The following is a 10397-nucleotide window of genomic DNA, read 5'->3' as shown; positions in this document are numbered from 1 at the left end:
GCGGCCACGTGCTCCACAGCTCCCAGGGGATGGAGGAGACCTCGGGGGATGGAGACAGATGTCCAGAAACGCTGGACTCCCCATCACATCCAGGACACGGCCAGCTGTGGGGCACGCCGCAGCGATGTACGTATATTGAATTTGTTGCCATGCTGACTTGTAAAGTACCACGTATCAGCCTGGCATCCACAGCCTTTGTACATGTGCATTTACTTGGAAACCGCTATTTGTTTTATTTACTTCCTTCTTGCACAGACAGTGATTTGTTTAGTACACCCTGTTGAATTAATCACAGTTTAGACTTCTCTGCTGGAATACAAGTGTGCCCATTTATATTCCATGAAAAGAAAAGAACGCTGTATTTTCTTTCCAACGCATTAACAAATACATGGTTGTGGGAAGAAACAAATTTCTATCTAGAAATGGGAAAGCATATACTTTGCTGCTTTCCCTGTTTGCTGAAAGAAATCCTTTTATTGTTGGTGCAAAGGGGACGGTGGTCTTCTGCTGCCTTTAAATATATGATTGATTACATTCAAGTCATGAGACTATGCGATTTTTATGTTCGAGATCACTTGGTCATTCCGGTGTGGAATTCATATCAGAGAGTGAAATCATAACATTAAAGTGGCTTGTTGAATTTTTTTAGAAGCACTCATCATCAGTCCCATTTTTGTTGGTTTGTTATTGATGTCAGAATGAGTAGAATTAGACCCACAGTGAAAGTTGGAACTTTCCTCCTAAAACATCACAGTGCAGCATTTAGTTGCAAATGTTTATGCACATTAGTTTACGCACATTTACCACTGTTTTGTTGCTACTTTCCTTCAGGAAAGAAAGTCATATCAGGAGCAGATGAAATACCTGATCTTTCCTGTAAGATCTACCTGGAGCTGCACCTCCTTAGGACTGTATATGTGAAAAATATTTACTTATGCTTTGTGAACAAAGATTAATGAGTCATGAAGAGAACAAAGTTAAGCCTAATCTTGCCGTGTAAAATATGCAAAATTGTTCAAGCAGCTTTTTAATGAATCTGGCATGCTTTAATCTTAAAGCTGTCACATATATCAAATTTGACTCCTAAGAAACCTCAGTCATTTATAACAAATGCAGTTCTGCTCACATTTGCTGTCATGGAAGAGTTGTTGTTCATTTCAGGGACAATGGGAATGGGTCCACACTAATGAAATCTATGTCTGGGTTATAAATGAAAGCAGTACAGAGCTACGCTGAGCACTTGCCTTGATTCCAAAATGCTTTGACAGATGTTGCACTCATAGGCAGAGAAAAGCTGATCTGAAGACTTGAATGTAGGTAAGTAAATAAGCTTATATAAAAACATGCATTAATAAATAAACATATATAAGCACATAAAATGCCAGTTCATTACCTCTCGTATATTTGCTTATCTAAGGTCCTGCACAGCAATTGCTGTATGGAATATTATCCACCACCTCTGACTGGCATGCAAATTGTCCTGCAATAGTGGATGAGGATTTCTCCCGAGTTGTATGTGTATTTGTCACAGTTGCTCTGATTATAGCAGTAGACTGTGTCTATAAAAGAAATCCATCAGCTCCTGGGAAATTAGCTCATACAAAATGCTACTGCATGTGTTTCTAGCAACACGGGCTATTACAAGACTACTAGAGCCATTGTTTGCTCTCCTCATATTTTCCCTAGAGTACTTAGTCAAATTCAAGGTCTTAATTCTTTTCTTCAAAAGTTTCAGTGGTGTTGTCCTAATACATCCAAAGATTAGTCTGGCACTGTAGAACACGGACAGGGTTTAGAGCTCATCTCTTCAGGAGCAAAGACAGATGGAAACTCCAATATGAAGCTTTCTCTGAGGCAGCTGTAAAAAACTGTGGAACAAGAATCCAGAGGGATTAATGACTGCTCCAAGCCTCAGCAATTCTCGCTTCCAGTGACATGTGAGAATATTTGGACTTGTCCTACCTAAAACAACTCAGGGCAGTATGACCACACAAACAAATATATGGGCAATTATGAAAGAATCCGATGCCAAACAAATATCCACCTATCCTCAAAATGAAACACATATGTTTTATACCTCTTTCAAGTTCAATGCATTTCTACAAGACACTTCAGATACAATAAATAATGAGTGTTCTATATGGTTATAGAATATATGTTAATATAAAAAGCTTGTTTCTGGAAGATAATGAACATCTTCTAATACATGCTTTGTTACCTTAACTCTATTATCTACAGTACAGGTTAAATTCATTACTTTATTTACAGGCTTTTGTACATAAGAAAATGAGCCCAGTTCTTCCCTTCCTTTGCATTTCATCTGTTCATTTACACATGTGCAAAAAACCCTGAAATTTTGGCTATTACGTTAGCATATGAGAGCCAAGGGAAGAGAGGAGAAGTACTCACCTGCCAGCTCATTATTTTCATTCCCAGGGAGGTTAACATTTAAAATGGCTCTCACCAATCGTAGAAAAATTGGACTGACAAAACCCTGCACGTTTAATACATACATCAATTCTATATTGCCATCACCTTGAGAAATACATATTGCACATAAAGATCCCCATGTTAATTGTCATGAGACAAAATTTTTTGTGGACTAACGGGCACTGTAACTGTTAATTTAATTATGAAGGCAAGGATTCCACAATTGTGGTCATAATTATTGTACAAAACACCATCAGCCAGTCAGCCCTACCTGACTGGCAGCAAACTGGTGTATGAAAACCTCCATACTTGATTTAAGCCATCAGCCCTTGGAGATTTGTTTGTCTGTGTTAAGAAGTTATTAGCAGCACACAGATGTGTACCTGAAAAAGACCTACACAATCTTGGGGGACTAAATCAAATGTTTTCATTATGATGAACAACAGGCTTCCAACACTTCCAGTTAATAATAACAGGATAATGCATTTTGAACTTATTACCACAGGTTCAGGATATTGATTACCAGTAGAAATACATTAATAGAGTTTATGGGTCAGATTAAAGAGTGCACCATTCATAAATATTTAGAGTTCATCTCACTTAAAGTAAAATATATTGGTTACGTGTGGTGAGATATCGCAGGAATTACTGCATTGAAGTAAGTCAGAGGAACTGGTCTCTTTGCTCAGTGTGTCTGTGTAGCTTAGATCCTGTTTGAGTCAGTTTATCTCATTGCAGCAGAGTGAAGTGACTTGACAGTTATTTCAATGTAATATAAAAATATTTTTGGTAGTATGAGGAACCCTGGGAATAGAGAAGAAGGTGTTTTGAGGCTAAAGAAGCCAGGGAAGTCAGAGGTCAGTCTCCATGACAGAGCAGCACAATCTCAGATCCCTTGTTTGGCTGTGGCATATTCCAGCAGCCCTCTGAAAAGCTCTGGGAACAGTTTTTTCCTGTCTTGTACAAGGAAGATGGATACGTAGGTTACTTTAACTGTCTTTGCTTCCACCATCTCTCCAAACAGGCTGAGTGGAAAGAGTACGTAAGAAAACTGTTCTTCATAAAACTTCAAATTCACAGCCTTTCAATTCCACATTTTCTTTGGGGGCCTGAGTTTCCTGATGTTTTCCTGACAAGGACAGTAGCAGTAATATATTACTTTGTTCTCAGTGAATGTTTTGATCATAATTCTGCAAATCCTGTAAATCCTACTACAATATTGATGGGGATAAGCCTGGGGAAATGCAGTAATCTCTCTACTGTCCTTAAGCCTTTTCTTTCTTTCCCTGCTTCCATTTTATTTTTTTTTACAAAGTGAAAATGATCATACAGTGTCATACAGTAAATTAATCTTAGGGCTTAGTGGGATTTGAAATTGCTATAGATAAATCAATTATTCATGGAAACAGAAGTACAGATCAATCAAGATGGTTAGAAATGAAGGTCTCTCTAGAATAACCAGTTCTCAGCTTCAGATGCCACAGCCAATTGATGTCTCGAGGATCAGTGTGGGAATTCATACCGGTTTATCAACACAGAAACTGCAGAATGTCTGCTCTTATTTTGGAGAGAGAGAAAAGCCCCTGCATTTGGGGACCGTGAGCCAAGTGTTCTTCAGCATAACACAATGGACAGGTTGCTAGCAGAAGTTGTGGGCCTGGTGGAGCACAGCATATGAGATACCAGGGCCTGTTTTGCATGGATCAGACTGCGTCCCTGCTTCTCCATCTTTTTAACATCTGCTTGACTTCCTGTCTTAATGAGTTAATAATTCTGTGTGTTTCACTGTAGTATATAGGTTACCCACACAACAATCTGTTTTCCCTCATTTCCTCTTCAGTAGTGCCTCCCAGGTAGAAAGTAATAAGAATAGATAGTAGTAACAACATTTTCTAGCTTTATCTGTCATAGCTGGAAAAGGAAAGTGGTTTCTTAGTGACATACCAAGCTGTGAGAATGAAAGAACAGCAGTCTAACCAAATCAGCCAGGATAAATGAGCTGTGCACACGAATCATAGCATGAATATTTGATAAAAGGGTTGTATTTTCTTCACATTTTGAAACATATCTGCTATATTGCTTCTGTGCAGCACAACCTACAGCCTCGGTCTCAGCTCTGGAGTGCATACTTTTCTGGTTGAAAATAACTGCAGCTTGAGAAACAGGTAATGAATTATGCTTCAGTGAGCTCTGGACCCTCACATCTCTTTTCCTGGCTGAGTTAATTGCTAACCTCGAAAAATATTTGAAATGCAGATTTGCAGGCAGTCATGCTAGCATAGGGCAGATCAGAGAAATCCATCTGTGACATGAACTATAAATCTATAGATCAGCCCAAACAATAACAGAAAAGGAGGAACATGTTAATTAAACTATATTGTAAAGCATTGACTCAGACAAGTGTTTCAATTAACAGTTCAATTTGTTTTGACTTTAACTTTGAGTTGGGAAGAATATTTACCGCCTGAAGTTATTATCTCTCCTATGCATTTTTTTGTGAAACAGGACACTCCCAGAAGTTGTTCCTTTCTCATTTCACTTCCCAGAGTTAAAATATTCTGCAACAGAGAGTGACTTTCCTCTGGGAGAAAAACATATTGAGACAATAAGATTTGTGCTTCTGAGACTTGGATAAGTTTCAATCCCTTTATAATTAAAAATGGCATGAATTTGAATTCAACGCTGTATACAGAAGCCAGTGTTTCTAATGTGTAGTATTGCAGATTCAGCTGTCCTGTTCACAATTCATGAGAGAGAGAGGGCTGGGCTGCAAGTACAGACAGACTGGAGGCAGGATCTTAACTTTGCCATTTATGGGACGAACTAAAGTGAGGCCAAGACTTGATCTTTTTTTTTTGTCTTATTTGAGCTCTTGTGAACTCCATGCGTGATGTAGATTGAGACTCTTATACTTGGGAAATTATAACATTTACTACCTCACCACCAGCAACATCACCTCCACAAGCACCTGAGGATGATTTCTTTAAATGATAATGACTGATAAAAGAGTTTGCAGGAGTAATGGATGCTGTACTATGCTAAGAATTAAATGTTGAAAAAGTGCTTTTTTAAGGGAATAGTCACTGTAATGTAGCCTCAGCAACTGAGCAGTACACCTGTGTATGTGTAAGCCTGTCCTTTAACTCCAAGTAGAAACATCTGTCTACAATGCAGCTGAAAGCAAAACTCAGAGGCTTTGTACAATGCTGTTTATGGAGTTTTCTTTACTGCATCTAGCAAGACTTTTTTTTGTGAGATATTTCTAGACCAGTGTGTCTCTACATGCACTGATACTTGCCTACAAGCAGGACTCCCCAGGTGTCACTGAAATTCCTAAACAGTCCTCCCTTCTGGTCTCTGGGAGAGGCAGTCTAAAATGAAGAAATGCAATCTGACTACCATACCTCTGTATTTCACATTTTGGTGACAGATTTTTCAGGTTTTGCTAGCTGTCTGGCAAAACTCTAGTCCCTCATGGAGCAGAGTTAAAGGAACTGGATGTGGAGTAACATGAATAGCTACTACATGAAGCAGGGGTTTGGAGCAAAAGAAACTCACACATGACTGGAAACAATTCTAATTAGAAAAAATAACTTGGTGGTTGAGGGCTGAAGAATATAGGCTACACTGATTAGATAGGTGGTATTGTCATAGTCTGGTGACCAGCATTGTGTTGATATCTTGCATTTTGCTCAAAACCTAGAACTAACTTTTCCTCAAAGCTCATGTCATTCATTGTTGGGTACCTAGTCAGATTGTAAGTGACCTTTGGCAAGTTGCTTAAACCTCACTTGGTGCCTTTCTCTTCCCTTTTACTTCAACTGTCTCTTGCTGATTGTAAAAGGGTACAGAAAGTACCTGATCTTCCCAACAGCATTTGGGTGCAGCAAACATACAGACAGTAACAAAATGTCTGTAGCAAAAGGTTGAGGGCTAGTGCCCTGTAACTCTGTGCCAAGGCTGCCAAATTTGGTGCATGCTCCCAGGTAGGTGCTGGGGTAGCTGCTGCCAGAACACAGAGGTCAAAGCTGAGTCCTAGATCTCATCCTGTCAGATGCTCTACTCACCTATATTCACAGTTAGTGCTGGCTCGAAATGCAAAAGAAACTAAAACATCAACAAAAACCCCATAATTTGCCTAATTGGCCTGATCTTAATTTCAATATCCCCAAAGGAGGTAATGGAAGACAGAACAGAATCAATTCTCCCTATCTGTTAAATTCTCAACTTAAATCTTGAAAACATTCCCAAACTATTAAGACTTAAGATTTCTTATGGTTCCATGGGCTCTTTTTCTAATATACTGGCAGGAAGTTGGCTGTCCATTTGCCTATGAAGGGAGAAATGTCCGTGCATGTTTGTGTCTAGGACTTCTTCAGTGTAAAAATATATTGGCTCCAACTCCAGTTCACTTCATTTCAATGGGAGAATTACTGCCCTGTAAGATGCGAACGTGCAACCTGAACATAGATGTGCTAACACAAAACATAAAACACAGCTCATTTTCCTACTGTTTTTCATGTTCCTTATGTTGAGTAAAAGCCACCTCTCTTTAACCTGAGAAACACTGAGCATAAGCGTAAACAAAAATTTATGAAAGACTTTGTTGGCTATGGGTCTTTTTAGAGGATTTTAGTCCTACTGGATCTTCATATTGCTTGCTTTCATCAAGCAGCTCTGAGTCAGAGGAACAGTCTGGCATGATCTCAGCCAGTTGTTGTCCTGTTCTGTTTAAAGCCCTTGGGATGTCATCTCTCAGAACAACTTCTGCAGAGGAACAGCCAAGTGTGAATCTTGGCTACTGATGTCAAACAGCCAGCCACAGCCACAATGAGCAACACAAAGAAACCCCTGCAACCTTTTTAAATTTTTGTTTTCTTTGTTTTTGGTGAGTCTCTTGCTTTAAGGCAGAGAACAACAGTTGCTTCAGAGGGAGGAAGACCTAAGGTACCAGCTGCTTATGCTGCCCGTCTAATTGCAGAGCCATCTGCCTCCAGTAAGGACTTGGAAGTGGATGGAAATGATGGTCTTACAGCTGCGGCCAGCAGGCACCAGGTGGGTGGCAAACGCACTCACCACCCCTCCCACCACCCACCTCGCCTCTGCTCCCTCCCTGGCCAGCAAGTCCTGCTCCTGGCTGAAGAGCTTTCCTCTGCGCTGAAGCACGCTGATAATTTACTCAAGGTGCCCTTCCACGACCTGAGAGCACCGATTCCAGGCTGTGACAGGCAGGAGGAGGCTCCAGGGGACTGGTGTCATAGATACAGTCCTTATCTGAAGTGTTAATTACTTGTGGCAAAAATGAAATGGCAAACAAATAAAAAAATCTTGCATGTTTTTCCTTTAGATACATGTAAAAATAGGATTCCCATCTAATTGTCTATGCATAAATTTAATGAAGGGCACTTAAGCAAATTGATTTGTTTTCTGTTTGCAAATATTGTTTGTGCTACTGGATGTGCAGAGCAAAACAGCTTGATGTACGTGAAAGTACTGCTTTTTGTTAGGGAAAATGTAAACAACTTTAGGCCAGGGACATTATTTAGGTCATAGTGGACAATCCTGCTTTTGATAGAAAGAATAAACAAATCTGTTCTTTGTGGGGTGAAAAAGAATAAAAACATTTTAAAAAGTAAAATAGGTTAAAAATAGATAAAAATAGGTAAAATAGGTAAAAATAGGTAAAAAAATATATCACAAGCAGTTTTTTCTCATTTGTAAAGTTGTGAATTTGCAAAAAACTGCTTGGAAATTTATCAAGAACAACAAAAAATTTTCAATGTGTCAGGTTCATTTGTAACATTTCAAAAACATATGAAATTTAGTTATGAAAACAGAAGTAACTTTTGACACCTTACTCTTTCTATCACAGTTTAATACCTGCTCTTTCACTTTTTTTTTGTTTACCAGCAATTAATAATATTTGATGTAATGATGTTTAATCTATTCAAACGCAGTGGTGGAAAAATTTGCCTGAGGATTTACATATTTTTCAATTATTACCAATTAATTGATTTCCTGACCTAGAGGCAATATTCAGTGGAGGCTCTACTGTCTTCACTGATAACCATGCCTAAAGATATGGACAGGTTTATTGTGTCAGTCAGCTTTCACTTTCAATGCATCAAAAAACTCGTGTTTTCTACTGTGGTCCTCCAACTGGGCAAGTTTATGTTAGGAGTCTTAGTTTTAAAAATCAAAGAGATTCCACGGCTGGTTTTCATAATTTTTCAGCACACCAAAATATTCCTGCATTTTGTTTGAATTTTGATCTTTTACTTCTCCTCTTCAATGTTGTTATAAGCTTGTGTAAGCACGTGAGCATTGAAACACCTGTCACAAACACAAGCCAGTGATGATTTGGTTTAAGTAGAGTGCTATTGGATCTGTACATGGAGTCATGGATCCAGAAATACTGCAGAACACATTGACCACCAGAATGCAACAGGATGGCCTTCTTTAACTAGTGATAGATAATTGAATATTTGCATTCAAATCATACAGTCCTTTCTTCATCAAAAGCCTTGTTAAAAATTAAAACTGACAGCAATATCAATATTACTGCTGTTATTTTTGTTGTTTTGTGATTCTGACTGTAACTAAAGCAATGGGAGCTGGTGTCATTAACTGCAGAATTGAAGCAACCTCCTCAAATAATAAAGTTGCAACAAGAACAGCAGGAATGGTTTTCCCTGCAGTTTCTAAACTTTTTGTATCCATGGAAGCAACAATTGCAATGACATTGTTAAATCTGCTACGAATTGTTTCAGTGGTAAAGCAGTTAGGTGTGAAACCTTTTGACTAAAAAAACCTTGGTTTTGTTTGTGTGACCATATTATTTTTTAATTTTTCTTTCTTGACAATGGAAAAGGATCTACAAACTCCTAAATTTCATGTATTAGAAACAATTTGCTGGAATACATCAGCTGACTGAACCTTTCTCTTCTTTCTTCTTCTTTCTGCCTTGACTTTCAATTTCTATGACAATTAATCTCCTGAATGCAAGGATCTTTTCTGAATATGGGATTCCAGTCTCTTTTTAAAATTTTGTCCCTCAGGGCTTGTCCCATACATTGTAGGGACTTATATGAAAGAGAACTTTGAATTGTATCATTGTGGAAGTTTCCTACAAAGTCCAAACACCAAATTAAATCTCTTTTTTTAATGCATTGTCTGATCCATGCAGAGTGAAGGTCATGCCAGAGGTGGATTTTCCTTCCTGAAGACATAGCCCCGGCACTGAGTGCTATTCAAACTTGACACTGCAGGCCACAGACACCAAAGAACACAAAATACAGTCTTCCATTCAGACTTTAGAAATCCTTGTGGTAAGGCTAACCCATAGGTCTGACCTAGTACAACTGAACTGTACCCTTTTACCATTCTATTGTCCTCTGAGGAGCTCAACAACTGTGGAGCACAGCAAAAGATCCAGAATTTTGAGACATAGCCAAGCACCTTTTTTCTTCATGAGATTTCAGCACTTGGCTTTTGATCGTGACTAGGAATGACACCAGAGCAAGCAGTCTTTTTCTTGGTATTTCCACAGTACCTATTCAAGTTCTTGCCAGAAAAGGTCCTTAAAAATGTCCTTAATTCTGGGCTACAATTGAAACATAGAGCACATAAACTCAAACCACAAAAGGAAATGGGCTGAAAAGGCAGCTTTGATATGACATACTTCTCTACTCCTTGACTAGAGCAGTCTGGCCAAGTTATGGGGAGTCAATGGGATGTTGCTATGAATTACACCAGTTCCCACTTGTTCTCAGTTTGTTACTCAGTAATACACTGTATTTGGTGGCAGTACCAGTTTTAAGATGACTCCTCCTTTACCCGTGTAGTAGAAGATGCTGTCCTTTCAGCTAGATGATCCTAGACATTTTTGGTGTTGCGCCATCTATCTGATAAGGCAACTGAACCAACTGAAAAGTCCTTCTCTCCCCAGTCCTCTCTCAGAGCTGAGC

Source organism: Aquila chrysaetos, chromosome Z, assembly GCF_900496995.4.
Source record: "Aquila chrysaetos chrysaetos chromosome Z, bAquChr1.4, whole genome shotgun sequence".
Taxonomy (NCBI): Eukaryota; Metazoa; Chordata; class Aves; order Accipitriformes; family Accipitridae; genus Aquila; species Aquila chrysaetos.
The sequence above is the reverse complement of the archived record's forward strand: the minus strand, read 5'-3'. Positions refer to the sequence as shown.